Source organism: Sorex fumeus, unplaced genomic scaffold (genome assembly GCF_029834395.1).
Source record: "Sorex fumeus unplaced genomic scaffold, SorFum_2.1 ptg000265l, whole genome shotgun sequence".
In the NCBI taxonomy this organism is placed as follows: Eukaryota; Metazoa; Chordata; class Mammalia; order Eulipotyphla; family Soricidae; genus Sorex; species Sorex fumeus.
Genome location: NW_026606322.1, coordinates 41,768,402 through 41,784,264, shown reverse-complemented (window position 1 = coordinate 41,784,264; position 15,863 = coordinate 41,768,402).

Sequence of the window (15,863 nt, the reverse complement as noted above, 5' to 3'; positions counted from 1 at the left end):
GCCCTTTCCTCTAGGATACCCGGCTGGCCTCTAAGTTATGGAGTAATCCTCCTGATGCTGATCTCAGCTATTCTTGGGTATTAATCTCATACTTTGTTACTTTATATCCCCCAGATGAATGCAATCTTTCTATGTCTATCCCTCTCTTTCTGACTCATTTCGCTTAGCATGATACTTTCCATATTGTACCACTTGTATGTAAATTTCATGACTTCATCTTTTCTAAGAGCTACATAGTACTCCATTGTGTAGATGTACCAAAGTTTCTTTAACCAGTCGTCTGTTCTTGGGCATTCAGGTTTCTTCCAGTTTCTGGCTATTGTAAAGAGTGCTGCAATGAACAAACAAGTGCAGATGTCACTTCGACTATACATTTTTGCCTCTCTGGGATATATTCCCAGGAGTGGTATTGCTGGGTCAAATGGGAGCTCAATTTCTAATTTTTTGAGAATCGTCCATACTGTTTTCCAGAAGGGCTGAACCAGTGGACATTCCCACCAACAGTGAAGGAGTGTCCCTTTCTCGCCACATCCACGCCAGCATCGGTTGCTTTTGTTCTTTTGAATGTGGGCCAGTCTCTGAGGTGTGAGATGGTATCTCATTGTGGTTTTGATCTGCATCTCCCTGATGATTAATGATGTAGAGCATTTTCTCATGTGCTTTTTTGCCATTCGGATTTCTTCTTTGAGAAAGTTTCTGTTCATTTCATTGCCCCATTTTTGGATGGGGTTGGATGTTTTCTTCTTGTGGAGTTTAACCAGTATTTTGTATATCCTGGATATCAACCCCTTGTCAGATGTGTATTCGGTGAATATCCTTTCCCATTCTGTAGACTGTCTTTGTATTTTGGTCACTGTTTCTTTGGAGGTGCAGAAGCTTCTTAGTTTAAGATAGTCCCATTTATCTATCTCTGTTTTCACTTGCTCGGCCAGTGGCATGGCATCTTTGAAGATACCGTTAGCTTCAATGTCATGGAGGGTTTTGCCAACTTTATCTTCAATGTACCTTATGGTTTCTGGCATCTTGACCATTTCTAATAGGCATTATATTCCACATGTCTTTCTATTAATGGCTACACTGTATAAAATCTGTGCATTGTTTTAAGTAGTAAACTAAATATGGTATACCAATCTATCTCATAAATCTATATAAAAAACAGAAATAAATTCACTTCACATATATTGGGGATTATGGTGTTGACATATTTAGAAAATTGGTGAATTAAGTAAGGGTCTCAGACTGTCACAGAGACAGAATTACAATTTACAGCTTTTCTATTTATGTTATTTTGGGTTTTTTTTTTTTTTTGACCATGCACGGCTTTGCTCAGGGCTTATTCCTGAGTCTGAATTCAGGGATCACTCCTGATTGGATGTGAGGATATTTGTGGTACCAGAGAGCTATGAAAGGCAGATCAAAGTAAGCACTCTAACTCCAGTACTATCACTCTGGCCCTGCATGATGTCCTTTTAACTACTATGATGTTTTTCTGAATTTCTTTCTTTCACTTCATTTTTCATTGTCTTGCAATAGGTACCTGTAATGGTTTATCCACATTGTATTGGTTTATTAATTTTTGATTTATTTATATACTTTGTTTTGGGATCACACCTTATTGCTCAGGGCCTACTCCTACCTCTGATGTCAAGTGTCAGTCTGGTGGTGATGGAACACAAAGGTCAGTTATGAAGAACTAACCTTTGTGTTCAGTTCTCATCCACTATGCTTTTTTTTCTGGTCCCTTTCTACATTATGTTGGACCTGTACACTGCATTCTAGTTTTTATCTAATGCTTATTCAAAATCTGTTATTACTTTGCATACATCCTTTATAATTTTCTGTTGTATTCTAACAGCATTTTTTACCAGTTACTTCTGTTATTTTATTTTTAAGAATCTGGATATACTCTTCAGTTATTACACGTTGCATTTTCCATGCACAAATCAACTAGCACAAGTTGAGGTTTTGTTTATTTTCTGTGAATGACATGTTTCATTTCTGTATTTATTTTCTTTCTTAAAAAAAAGATTTTGGACAACCACACCCAGAATTTAGGGCTTACTACTGGTTCCGTTCTCAGGGATCACTCCAATTGGAACTTGAGAGATTATTTGGGGCATCAGGGATCAAACGTGCCAGGCAAGTGCTCTGTCCTCTTTTATATCTAGTTCCTGTTTGCTTTTTTTCTGGAAGTATTTTAGAGAACTAAAACTTCCTACACTATAGTGGAAGTCTTATCTTCTAAAAAAGGTAGCAGAAAACTTTAGTATATCATTTCATAGAATTACTAGCAAACTCTTCTATCTGTGATTGATTACATATGTACGTGCATGTATAGTAGATTGGTATAATAGAAACATAAATATGCATAATATTAAAATGATGCAATAATATAGACTAAAATATATTCATAAGCATTTCATATTTGCTTAAACGGAGGGAGCATTTTCATAGGTTGAATGACTATAAACTTTGCTTTTAGATTTTATTTATTGCTTTTTAGGTCACACACAACGGTGCTCAGGGGTTACTCCTGGCTCTGCATTCACTCCTGGTGGTGTTTGGGGGGCCATATGGAATGCTGCGGATTGAACCCAGGTCAGCTGCATGCAAGGTAAAGGGCCTATTCGCTATACTATTGCTCTGGCCCCTGCATTTAGATTTAATACTCAAGTGAACACAAATATTTGCTCCACCATCTCAGGTGACCTTAGTACCTGGTTTTATGACAATATTAACCTCAGTTTAACTATAATTTTTTAGCACTTGAATCTCATGATCTTCTTGACTTTTGTTTTCATTTCTCATGGAAGGGATGTTCCCTTTGTGTCTGTCCTACAGTATTGAGAGCATTGAGAAATATTCAGAGAACTATTACTAAGATTTTATTGACTTCTCAAAGCCCAAAAAAATAAAGGGTCTCTTTATCTAGTTTTCTACTACTTCATTCAAAACTTCTTGTACAAGAATTAAAGCTGGTATTTAATGTGAAACTTTAGAAATTCATTAACATGCAGCTTGCTAATATAAAAGCATTATAATTATACATATATTACATGACTTCTTTACATCCCTTGGCTTTTAACCACAAAACTGGTGCCTCTCTGGAGAAGTCATGTGAACCTCAACCAAATACAGGCTTCCATTTTTAATGATTCCTATGAGACGTCTCACTTGAATTTCAACTTCAGATGAAAGCATTTCAAACTTAATCTTTGACATTGATTTTGTGGAAATGATGACTCTTGGTAAATTGTTCAGAACTCGTCCCAATAGTCAAACAAGTAAGCACAATTAAAGGGAGAGGAAAGTCACTAGCTTTCAGTAACTATTGATCTAACCAAGTCTTGCTATCCGTATAAATGTAGAGATCTTTAGAAACTTCTACAGTAACAGAATAATTATCTCAAGGAATTTCATGCAAAATTGGGGAAACTAAAAGAATAATTTATGAAGAAGTAGAATGGAGCCACTTTGTGAACTATGCTATATTACCCATTAACATATCTTTTAATATCATAAACCATTCTAAGTATGGAGGAATCTTCAGAAAAAAAACTCATTATCAATTTGGAAGTGGTATATTTTCATTGACCTTAAAAATACCTTGCTGTAGAAATCTCTCTGTTTTCTGACTGATGATTTACAGTAGCTGTGAGACCAACTATGGAAAACATCACCTTTCCCAAATCCCTCACCATCTATTTTCTCTGAACTTAACAATATTCTGTGGTTATTTCTGTGACTTCTACTAGGAGCACATAATACATTTATTTGCCCTAAGTAGAATATTTTTTTAAAGAAAATTTATATGAGTTAAAGTTATGAGTTCTAGGTTTTAATCATAATTCTAATATTCACCATCTGTTCTTTCATTAAAAACTGTCAATTTTCTTCTCAGTATTTCTATTTTATTTTTAGTCAAATAATAGCTTATGTCACGGTCACAGTCCTCTCATTGTTCATCGATTTGCTCGAGCGGGCCCAGTAACATTGTGAGACTTGTTACTGTGTTTGGCATATAGAATACGTCACGGGGAGCTTGCCAGGTTTTGCTGTGCGGGCGAGACACTCTCGGTAGCTTGCCAGGCTTTCTGAGAGGGGCAAAGGAATCGAACTTGGGTCAGCCATGTTAGCTGCATTGTAAGGCAAACACCTTACCCGCTGTGCTATCACTACAGCCCAATAGTTTATGTATACCTAAAATTCACAAGCCCCCTTAGAACTCTGTTTTTTTAGGGCAGTTGTAGATGTAAGACATTTTTGTAGAGAGATATATATCTATTATTACAGAAATTGTAAAAGAGCATAGGTGCACAGACCTTTCAAGAATAGTGGTTTTGAAAATACCTGTAACTCATAACAATGCATTTTTAAAAATTTTATGCTACATGAATTGATTTTTTCCAACTATTCATAAACATGATTTACTTATGCAGAATCAGCTATAGACAGACAAGACCTATTTTTTAACTACTTCTTTAATATAAGACTACTATGCCAGACATTCTCTGGTTGTATATTTTGGCACTACTGAGTAAACATCATTTATGCTTATGTCTCAAGTAGTTAATATCAAGAATTTTATATGCCAAATTTCTTGACATTATTTCTAACATTTCATAATTCAGATGTAGTCAGTTAAAGAACTCTATAAACATTAAAAACAGCATGATATTCCCCATGACTGCTTTGTTTTCCTTTTACTTAGATTTAAATGTTTTCCACAAAAAATTATCTTGTTCCAGATATAAGTAATATAAGGACTTTGCATGCATATTAGCATTGCCAGTTACAAAGTTAGATTTACCAAATACTCCTATTAACTTCAAAGTGTGGTGACTTTATTAAAATTTGTTAGGATAGTCTCGCTCAGCACATATAAACTGTTTAAGCAAGTCCTACTCTGCATACAAAATAAGGGAAATACTTTGAGGTAACACTATTCTATAAATATAAAGCATTAGTTAATCAGAATGACTTCAAAGAGTTTTCTTTAAGCATTTAATTATTTTCTATGTATTTATGGTTTATATTTTAATAGGAAACATAAAAAGTCATTTAAAAGCACACTGCTTTTATTGTACTTAATAATGAGAATTAAAATAAATTAAAAAAAATAATCATCTCTAGCCAGACCGAATACATTTCTACACTTTTCTGCCTAAAATATATGTATTGAATCTAGGACTTTTCTGCAAAATAAATAATGGTATGTCTCAAGATAAAACACAGTAAAACAAACACACACACAAAAGTGTTTTTGGGGAATGCAGTTAAGCCAAACATGTTTTAGATTTTATGACAACTGAAAGTCAAGACATTTAAGATCAAAAATTCCTTCTCTGATCCATGTGGAAATAAGTTGAAAACAAAGTTATGAAATCTATTTTTAACACTATTTTTGTGAGCCATGTTCAGGGTGTTCAGCGCTTACTCTAGCTCTGTGCTCAGAGATTACTCTTGGAGGAGCTCTGGGGACCAAGTGGAGTCCTGGGGATAAAACCCAGATCAGTCATGTGCAAAGCTAGTGCTTTACCACCGTACTATCATTCTGACCCCTACAGATAAAATAACTAGTTTCTTGTGATACATTTTTTAGTACTTGTGGAAAAACATTTTTTAGTACTCTTAAGTGTTTTAAAGTCTAATATTTGTTCATTTTTTTAATTTATGAGTCAGTAACTCAGATTCAAATGCTATGACAATACCTTACTAAATGATCATAGAAACTGCACTGTGGTTTAATATTGTGCTATTAAACTACATTTTACATCAGAGCAAAGACTTGGAGATTGTTGTAACCAGTCTTAGCCATCTAAACTGTAAAATTTATACTGAATATATCAAGATTTATTCCAGACATATAGACTCTCTTGCTTCATAAATCAAAGTGTTAAAATATCTCAAACCTCTTTCTAGTTTTAATATAAAGTGACTTTCAGATGCACTCAAGAATTTATTGCTTATCAGTTTTCAAACCCTTGTTACAATAGCAATTTTGATCCATAGGGTGAATAGTAAGACTATATCCCATCCCTTAAAATCTTACTTGTTGCATATTTTTCTATAACCTTAACATTATGAAGTTTTTTCTAGTATTTTTAAATGACTGGTAAAAATCAAGGAATCAATATTTTAAAACATATAAAAATGAAATGCAAATGTTGGTTCATAAATAATTGTTTATTGGAACCATAGCTCATGTATTTCTTCTAACTATTTTCAAATAAAATTGAATAAATGAGGAGTTGCAAAGATTTTTAGACAATAAAGTTGAAAATATTCCTTATTTTGCCTTGTAGGAAAAGAAATTTTACTGATTCTTATGTATAATAATTCCCAGGATAGAGATGTATTCATGTACTTAGGATTTAAATTAATAAATATTAATTTTGTACACAAATGATAATTAGGATCAAAGAATACTAGAGGATGCAGGTGAGTGCTGGTCACTCGATTATACCACAATACCAACAAGCATCAAAATTAAGTACTGATTTCCTATTGCTTCTCAAGGAAAGGTCTAATCTATGTTGACTTCTCTGAAGAATACTTCGTGCAGAAGAAATAGTTATATTTTTAAGACTAAGCATCTTTTGGATAGATCAGAGATGGATGCTAATTTAGTTTACTGTATAAAATTCTAAAGGGATAAGCTGTTTTCTAGTATACACCAAGACTTGGGCAGCAGGATGACTTTTGAAGAGTTAAGGATAAGATGCATAAATAAAGTCATTCTGCTTTCATGGTATGTATCTTCTCCCTTCCATGATAAAAAAGTTCATTTTGGGGGCTGGAGGGAGAGCACAGCGGGTAGGGCGTTTGCCTTGTGCCCACACAGGTTCGATTCCCAGCATCCCATATCGTCACATGAGCACCGCCAGGAGTAATTCCTAAGGGCAGAGCCAGGAGTAAACCCTGTGCATTGCCGGGTGTGAGCCACCCCCCCCCAAAAAAAAAGTTCATTTTCTTGAAGCATACAACCCAAAAGATTAATTCCTTTGGTGACAGTTTACATGTGCCATACATGCATACACTTGCCATTGCATATTTGAGGACTCTCTTGAGTGTCCAGCACTGCTAGGTAATCCTGTTGCATTTTTTCTAGAAAGTTCACTCTTCTTCCCCTTTCTCCTTAACAGTGTTTATTTTTATTTAAATCAATTTAAACTTAAAAACATGATACATAAAAAATATTATAAATAGTTTAATAACACTGCAATTATCCTAAGAACTCTTAACAGTTTAGTTATTTGTTCTTTAGACTGTACTGGACTCTCAGCTCATGGAGCTGAGATAGGGAATGGAGTTCATCTTCTTGATGATTGAAGTGAATAGGACAATAACTTGAGAGAGATTCAGTGGCCCAGGGAGGCTTTGCTGCCTGTAGGAGGGGAAGTTATTGTCAATGTGATATTAACATAAAAATCTTTCAACACTCAAGCTGTGCTTTTGGCTTAAACTCTTTACTTAAGGAGTGATCTTAAATCCTTTTTTTAATTTTTTATTTTAATGCTATCAAAATTAGATGTAACTTTAATGAATCAAGAATGTGCAAATATCTCTCACACAATTTTGAGTTCAGTATGAAACACTGGATGCATTTGCAAAAAGGTACAGGCCTTGGGAGTCAAAAACACCACAGGGATTTAATCACCAATCAGGAGATGATCATATTTAAAAAAATCCCTTAACAAGATAGTATAGGAGAATTTTTAGTAACTGAAACATGCTATGTATTAATGTTCAAGTTTATGCTAGTGACACCAGTTATTTTTGGTGGTGGCTATTTGCTGCTTATGAGAACTCAGTGCTGAGCCCAAGACAATTAAGTACGTGGAACAATATGGAAATATGTGGATTGCATAATCCTCATGTAATTTCTTTATCAAATAATAAGAGGTACTTGAGAGAAATCATATGCTAGGTAGTAAGTTCTCCAATGTAGTGAATGTTTTGTTCAAATAAAAGTTTTAAATAGAAAAGCAGAAAATTGGGTCCACTTTAGAAAACATTTATAAATTAGACAATACTCTTTGCTCAGTGATAGCACAGTGGGTTGGGCGTTTGCCTTGCACATGGCCAACCGGGGTTTAATTCCTCCATCCCTGTCGTCCCTCTCCTTACTGAGAGTATCCTGCCTGCACAGCAAAGCCTGATAAGCTACCAGAGGCGTATTTGATATGCCAAAAATAGTAACTACAAGTCTCACAATGAAGGTGTTATTGGTGCCCACTCCAGCAAATCAATGAACAATGGGAGGACAGTACCACAGTGCTACATTGTTACATTCATAAATATTGTAAGGACCAAAGCAGGTAAAGTGGGGGTAAAGTCCTTGCCTTGCATGTGGCCAACTGAGATTCTATTAGGGGCAACCCATAGGGTGCCTGGATTCCAACAATAATGACCCCTGAGCACATGTCCAAGGCCTTAACATATCAGGGTCTTGCTCAATCCTTGAACACACACACAAAAATAAACAACAACAAAATAAAAACCATCTTTTAAAAATTTAGTTCAATAGAATCTATTAAAACTTGAAGTAACTTTTTCATATACATATAAAAATAAACTTATGGTATAATTTTATTTAATTATTTTATCTTTGATATCACACCTGAAAATACTTAGGGCTTGTTGCTGTTCTATGCTCAGGAATTACTCCTGGCAGTGCTCTGAGATGTCATATGGGATGTTGGGGACCGAGTCCATAATGACAAGTGTCCTACCTGCTGTTTCCCTAGCCCTTTTTAAATGGCGAATTTAAAAATATTCTTGTATATGGTTTGGGTAGACATAAGCACTTTTCTTAGTAAATTCCAAGATTTTGAGTCTTCTTTTTCTTTCTTTAGAAGAGTTCTGAAAAACTTCAATTTGAAGAAATGACCATATTTCCATTAATTTGTGGCAGAGAAGGTGACTTTCAGTGATGATCAGTGTCAACAAAACTTGGTAACAAATGTTAGCACTATTAATAAAGTAAAGGCCCTCCCGTTGATCGTCGATTTGCTCGAGCGGGCCCAGTAACATCTCCATTGGAGACTTTGTTGTTACTGTGTCTGGCATATTGAATACTCTCGGTAGCTTGCCGGGCTTTCCGAGAGGGGCGGAGGAATCGAACTCGGGTCGGCCATGTTGGCCGCTTGTAAGGCGAACGCCCTACCCGCTGTGCTATCGCTCCAGCCCTATTAATACCTCACTAAAATTTCTTTGGAGTTTAAAATGATTGACCTATGCATAGTTTAGCAGTTCATAAATCTATATTTTATTAATAGAATGTTTAATATATATACTTCTTAAAATGCTGCATTTAGTTGTTTCTGAAACTAAAAAGATAATAAATAAATTTGAAGTTCTCAAGGCTACCATGCAGAAATGGACAACTCTAAATATCTCTTTAGCATAATAGATTTAATGTATTTGATATAAATTTTCAGCTAGATATAATTCCATAGGATACCATTGACCATCCAAAGATAGGGCCCTTCACCTACAGTAAAATAGAATTTTATTTGTGATCAGACATTATGATATACTTTGTTGTTATCACCATTTATTAGAGTCCGGCCAAGAAAAATGAGTCTTCTTCATGTTTTATTCCTAAGTGATTCTAACTGAAAATTTTTCTACAACAGTATAAAACAGAGAATGGGTATTTAAACATATTTTAGATTGCAAATATGTTCACTCTTAATATCTAATTCAAAATCATGTAGAAGCAAGCATTTGTTTATTGAAATCTCTATAATTCACTACTGTGATTTTTTGGCTTTATTGAATTATATTTGACAAAAGCAAATTGCATATATTTCAAATTTTAATTTGATGATGTTCTACAGAATCTAACTCATGTGAAATCACCTGCATTATAAGGATAGTTAATATATAATACCACAAAACACCTATCATGTTCAGAAACTTCTTTGTGACACATTCTAATTATTACACTTACCTTATCTCTGCCCATCTCCATTCCACTGACCTTAAAACTTGGGAAATCATTGGTAAACTATTACTATGGATTGATTATAAGATTCTAGAACTTTTACAGAAACGTAATCAAATAGTATTTCTTATGGGGGATTCTCACTTGTGTCCTTCTACTTAATTTTCTGAGGAAGGAAGGAAGGAAGGAAGGAAGGAAGGAAGGAAGGAAGGAAGGGAGGGAGGGAGGGAGGGAGGGAGGGAGGGAGGGAGGGAGGGAGGGGAAGAGGGAGGGAAGGAGGGGGAAAAAGAAAGGAAGGGGTGATGAAGGAAGGAGAAAGGGAAAGAAAGGGGGGATGAAGAAAGGAATAAAGGAAAAAAAGAAAATGAACCAAAGGGTCAATATGAGATGATAACATTCTTAAGTAGGTGATACTATTCTTGAATTTTAGCAATTAAAGGACAAAATTTCTATATAAACTCTAGGGTTGGAGTTTAGATGCCTGCCTTGGATAAGACCAGCCCTGTTCTATCTGGTGCTACATGTAGTCTGTCCCCAGGGTACCTCTGGGTGTCCTGGGTCACTGAGTGCAGAGGCAGGAGCTAGCTCTGAGCACCACTGCATTCTACTGCCCCCTTATCCAAGAAAATATTAATATAAACTATAAATAATCATAATTTCCACAAGTTTTTATTCAAGGAAAAATATTCTGTGTTCTAATTGATTTATCATACTCATTAATTGGTGATTATATGATAAGATGTGCTATATGCAACTTTGCCTGTGGTTTTTTTCTGATCAATGATAGACTTCTTGGGTTAACTCCAATTGAAACCATAATTGAATGGTGAAAATTAAAACTTGATTTAGGCAACACCATTTCATTTATTGTTCACTACCATATCTCTATTACTTAGCATGTTACAAAATGTTTCTCAGGGTTTTCTAAAGAAACAGAAATAATACATTGAAGTAATGCAACTAATTCAAGTTTTCAACCCTGTCCTGCACACACACCAAAAGATTTTTTTCCTTTATGGGTCACACCTAGTGATGTTCAGGGATTACTCCTGGCTCTGCACTCACTAATTATTCCTGGTGGTGCTCGGGAAACATATGGGATGCTGGGAATTGAACCCAGGTTAGCAGTATGCAAGGCAAATACCCTACCTGTATTATCACACCAATATTCCACCAAAAAATTTAATATGCATTTTTCTCTATTGAAGATGGAACATTTCCTAGTATAGACTGTTGATAAAGACATTTAAATAAAAACATAAAATGAATTCATGTCTATCTCTTTGTTTTACTGTTGTATAGAACTTGAAATCAAGCAATCGTAGAAAGCTGAAAAACCTCAATTACATGGAAGCTACACAATATACTACTGACAAATTTGGATGAGTGAAAACAAAAGGAGAAATTAAAAATACATAGAAACAAATGAGATGAGCTATCAGAAAATCAGTACTAAGAAAATTAGTACTTATATTTACAGCAATACAAGCTTGGTAAGAAAATGAAGCAAAACAAAACAAAGAAGTTGAGTAAGCAATCTAACTACATCCCCAAAGGAACTATACAAAGACTAAATGAAACCTAATATAAAATGAAATAATGTCAGTTGTAATTTTCTCCCTGGTCATGACCACACCCAGTTATGCTCGGGTTCCTCCTGGCTCTCCTCTCAGGGATCACTCCAGGTGGAACTCAGAGAACTAGATGACTTCTGGGGATTAAATCTTGCCCACCACATGCAAGACAAGCACTCTACCTCTGTACCATCATTCTGGTTTTGATATCAGTTATAAATAAATTGTTGGAAAGAAAACAAAATAACCTAATAGCAACTGGAATCAAAGAGAAATATATACTAGACAAATCTATGAAGGACCTGAATTGACTGTTCAAACCATTTCATGACTCTGTGTTGAAAATCCTGGGAACACTGGACAAATTCTTAAATCTAACAATCCCCCAATACTGAATCAGGAGAACTTAGAAAATCTCAATAAGTCAAGAATAAGCAAGGAAATTAAAACAATAAAAAGGAGTAATTAAAATTAAAGTCCAGGAACCAGGTAGTTCTGACAGTCCTATCAAATTGTCAAAAATTACCCATTACCTTAATTTTTCCAACTCTCCCAAAATGATATTGTTTTCTAAAGACAGATGCTTAATAAGTATTAGTCAGCAGGTAAAACATGATATCTCTACTTGTAGGTCCCACAAGACCACTGACTCATGGGGAAATATTGGAGAAGTCACACACTTGGTTAGTTTTCTATATTTGATTTGCCATATAATGGTTGCTATAAAAATCACCACACATGCAAATGGACTATAACAGTATCCATTTATCATCTATAATTTCTGAGGGCAGATGTCTAGGAACTGCTTGGCTCTACTGAGTCTCTCTGGAATCTGAGGGGGCAGCTGAGTGACTTTGCTCCTACTGCTGCCTCCCGGGGACTGCTATCTCTCCTTGAAAAGATGGAAATGATCTCACATATTAACCAATTTCTCAAGCCATCATTTTCTTAGTGATCCCTTCTCTATTCCACCTGCCTTCTCCCCTCCACTCATGAGGTGGGTTTCTAGCTATGGAGCAACCTTCCTGGCCCTTGTATCTACTGTCCTTGGGTGTCAGCCTCATGTTATGTTATTCTATATGCCACAAATGAGTGCAGTTCTATGTCTGTCCCTCTCTTTCCGATGGCGATTCAATAAAATTTAAAAACAAGAAAGAAAATATGAAAAAACAAAAGAGGGCAGATATAAATGGGGGGAAAAAAGAAAAGATGGAAACCACAGAATGAAACTAAGTCATACTGTTCTAAAAGAAAGTGACATGTTTTCCCCATAAGCTGCTTTTTTTTTTTTCAGAGCCAGAGACCTATACTGATAACAGAACTTGGTCCTATGAGGAATTCCAGTCTCCATGGAAACCAAATTCACCCATCTGTGGAGCCAGAAAATTAGAACTCTAATTGCCTTGCAGGAACCTATTCCAAAGTGAGAAGTTTCACAACAAAGATCGCTGGGCTGGTTTGCTTTATATGAACTGATTCAAAGTCCTTCAACTTCTTTCTTCAAGTCATGTTTGTTTTCGCTCATGTTTGCTTTCTTTCTTTTTTTTTTTTAACTCTATCTCCTAAACAAAGGCAAACATTAGGAAAATCTCATTAAAACAGAACCAAACTAAACAGGCCAAAGATGGACAGACAGATTTGAGTCTAGTTTCCCATCTCTCACTCATAATAAAACTTTCTTTTCTCAAAAGCTGATGCCACTTTGCTGGACTTCTGTGCATTTGTGAGGCTGCAAGCTTTCACCCAGTAACAAGGCTATCTGTACCGCCTGCCTCTGAGCCACCTTCAATCTTCAAAGTCAAAGAGACAGATCAAGTTCCTTTGAAGCTTTGAACGACTCATATTTCTTGAGCTATTGTGTCTCATACTTTCAGTCCTCTACTTCCATTTTAAAAATCACTCAAGTTACATGGGATCACCCAGATGAAATAGTACGCTTTGCAGTGTGGTGGCTGAGTTTCAGATCCCCAATTGTGGAGAGACCAAGTCCACACATAATAATGCAAAAACAAAGGAACTATATTACTAGCCTGAGCCATTGCTAGCTCAAGCTAGGGTCCAAGTCTCATCCATACTAGTGGAGTCTTGACAAGGACCCCGACTCTAAATCACAAGCAGTTTATATAGGGTTCAGAGTTAAGAGCAGTTTATACTGGTCTATTTTTAGCATTGGCCTTATAAGAACAAAGTTAGTAATTAGACAATGATTAGTAACGGTTTCTAAGGAGGGTATAGTGACCCCTCATAATGGCCACACCCAATTGCCCAATTCCTTATCTAGGCACATTTCTCAACTGGGAGTCTACCAGAAACTGCAAGTCCTGCTTTGGGGAAACAGAAACTGAGGCCTACATAGTTGAAACTTAATGTTAGTTGCAGCTTTGTCGTGGCATCAGTTTCGCCCTCACATCAAAAGGTGTGCTACTGCCATGTTTCTTTACAACATAGACTAGTCATGACTTAGTCTAAGGTGTGAGTGATTAGGGAGTTGCCATTTCCATAGGGATGGGAGAAGAGGGAAGACTCTTCTCAATACACACACACACACACACACACACACACACACACACACACACACACAGGATTCAGGGCCAAAGAGATAACTCAGAGGGTAGAGCATTCATATGCAATGGCATATGAGAGGCCTGGTTAATCCCTGTAACCATATGGTTTCTTAGCACCATTGGGTATGGATCTTCCCCAAATTATCAGAGAATAGATGATCTATGGAATGAGCTTAGAATCTCTTAATTTTTCTTTAAGGTGCGGAAATTTAAGTCACCTAGTTTATTATACTAATAGCCTGTCTTGTTGAGTAAAGAAGAAATCTAGGTGAAGAACAATCAGATGACCTAGAATTTGAGATGATGATACATATGGATCAACAGAGTTGTGCTTTTTGTTATGACATGATTCTTTGGAGTTTTGATTCCTGGAAGTCACAGATTCAAAGTTTCTGTAACATTAAAAAAAATTTGAATATATATGTGGTGATACCAGAGGACTAGGATTATAGGAAAGAACTCTATTTGATGCTGTCCTATGTAGAATATTGGAAATGAAAGCAAACAGTCACTGTTACCGTCTTCCTATTTGCTCAAGCAGGCCCAGTAACATTGTGAAACTTGTTATTACTGTGTTTGGCACATTGCCAGGCTTTGCTGTGCAGGCGAGATACTCTCCATAGCTTGCCGGGCTCTCTGAGAGGGGCCGAGGAAATGCAGGAAGAGGAATCGACTTCGGGTTAGCCAAGTCGGCCACGTGCAAGGCAAATGCCCCACTTACACGCTATCACTATGTGCTATCCCTCTAACCCGGAAGCTAACAAAAATGATAAATCAATAATCACTTGATCACTTGACAGACGGTTACTCATCAATATGCTCAAGCGGGCGCCAGTAACATCTCCATCCATCCTGGTTGCGTGCTAGTGTAGCCCAATTGTGTCTGTTCGTTCTAGGAACACAAAGATCCTCAAACCGATCGTTCAGGGTCTTGAGGAAGAAGTCTGACCATCTCATAGGTGGGTGGCCTCACATCTTTTGACATCCCGTGGAATCTAGTTGGTAATGGCTCTAGTCCAGCGGTTGTCTCCAAATCTCAATATGTGTCCAACCCATCTGAGTTTTGACACCTTGGCAAATGAGACAGCGTCCCTGATTCTTGATTGTCAATGGGGGTCAGAACTCCTGATTCTTTCTCTCATTTGAGTGAAGCGTGATACTCCAAGCATAGCTCTTTCGATTCCTCTTTGAGAGACTTGTATAACTTTCTCATTCTGTTTTTCTAGGGCCCAGGTCTCTCAGGCATATCTTAATGCAGAAAGAACAGTGGAATTAAAGAGGTGCCTGGAGCAGAAGGGTCTTCATCCTCTTAGCTATTTCTTCAACATTTTTGAAGGCATTTCAAGTGGATCTCTTCCTCCTGCGCAACTCAAGTGCCAGGTCATTCATTATGCTGACTTCTCGACCTAGGTATACATACCTGTTGCATTCGGAGATGTTTGTTCTGTTGAGAGCAAATGGAACATCAGGAAAGAGTTTATTTCTCATAACATTGTCTTCTTGAGATTCAGCTGTAGTCTGACCTTTCCACACTCATGGTCGAAGTCAGCCAGCATTTGTGCCGCTTGGCTAATGTTTGGTGTTATTAGAGCGATGTCAGCAGCATGCAGAGGTGGTGTAGTTGCCGACTGTCTATCTTCACTCCCATTTCATCCCATTTCAGTGATCGCATGACGTTCTCGAGGGTGGCACTGAAGAGTTTCAGTGAAATTTTATCACCCCGACGAACTCCTCTCTTGACATGGATGATCACTTCTCTGTAGAATGGTGAGA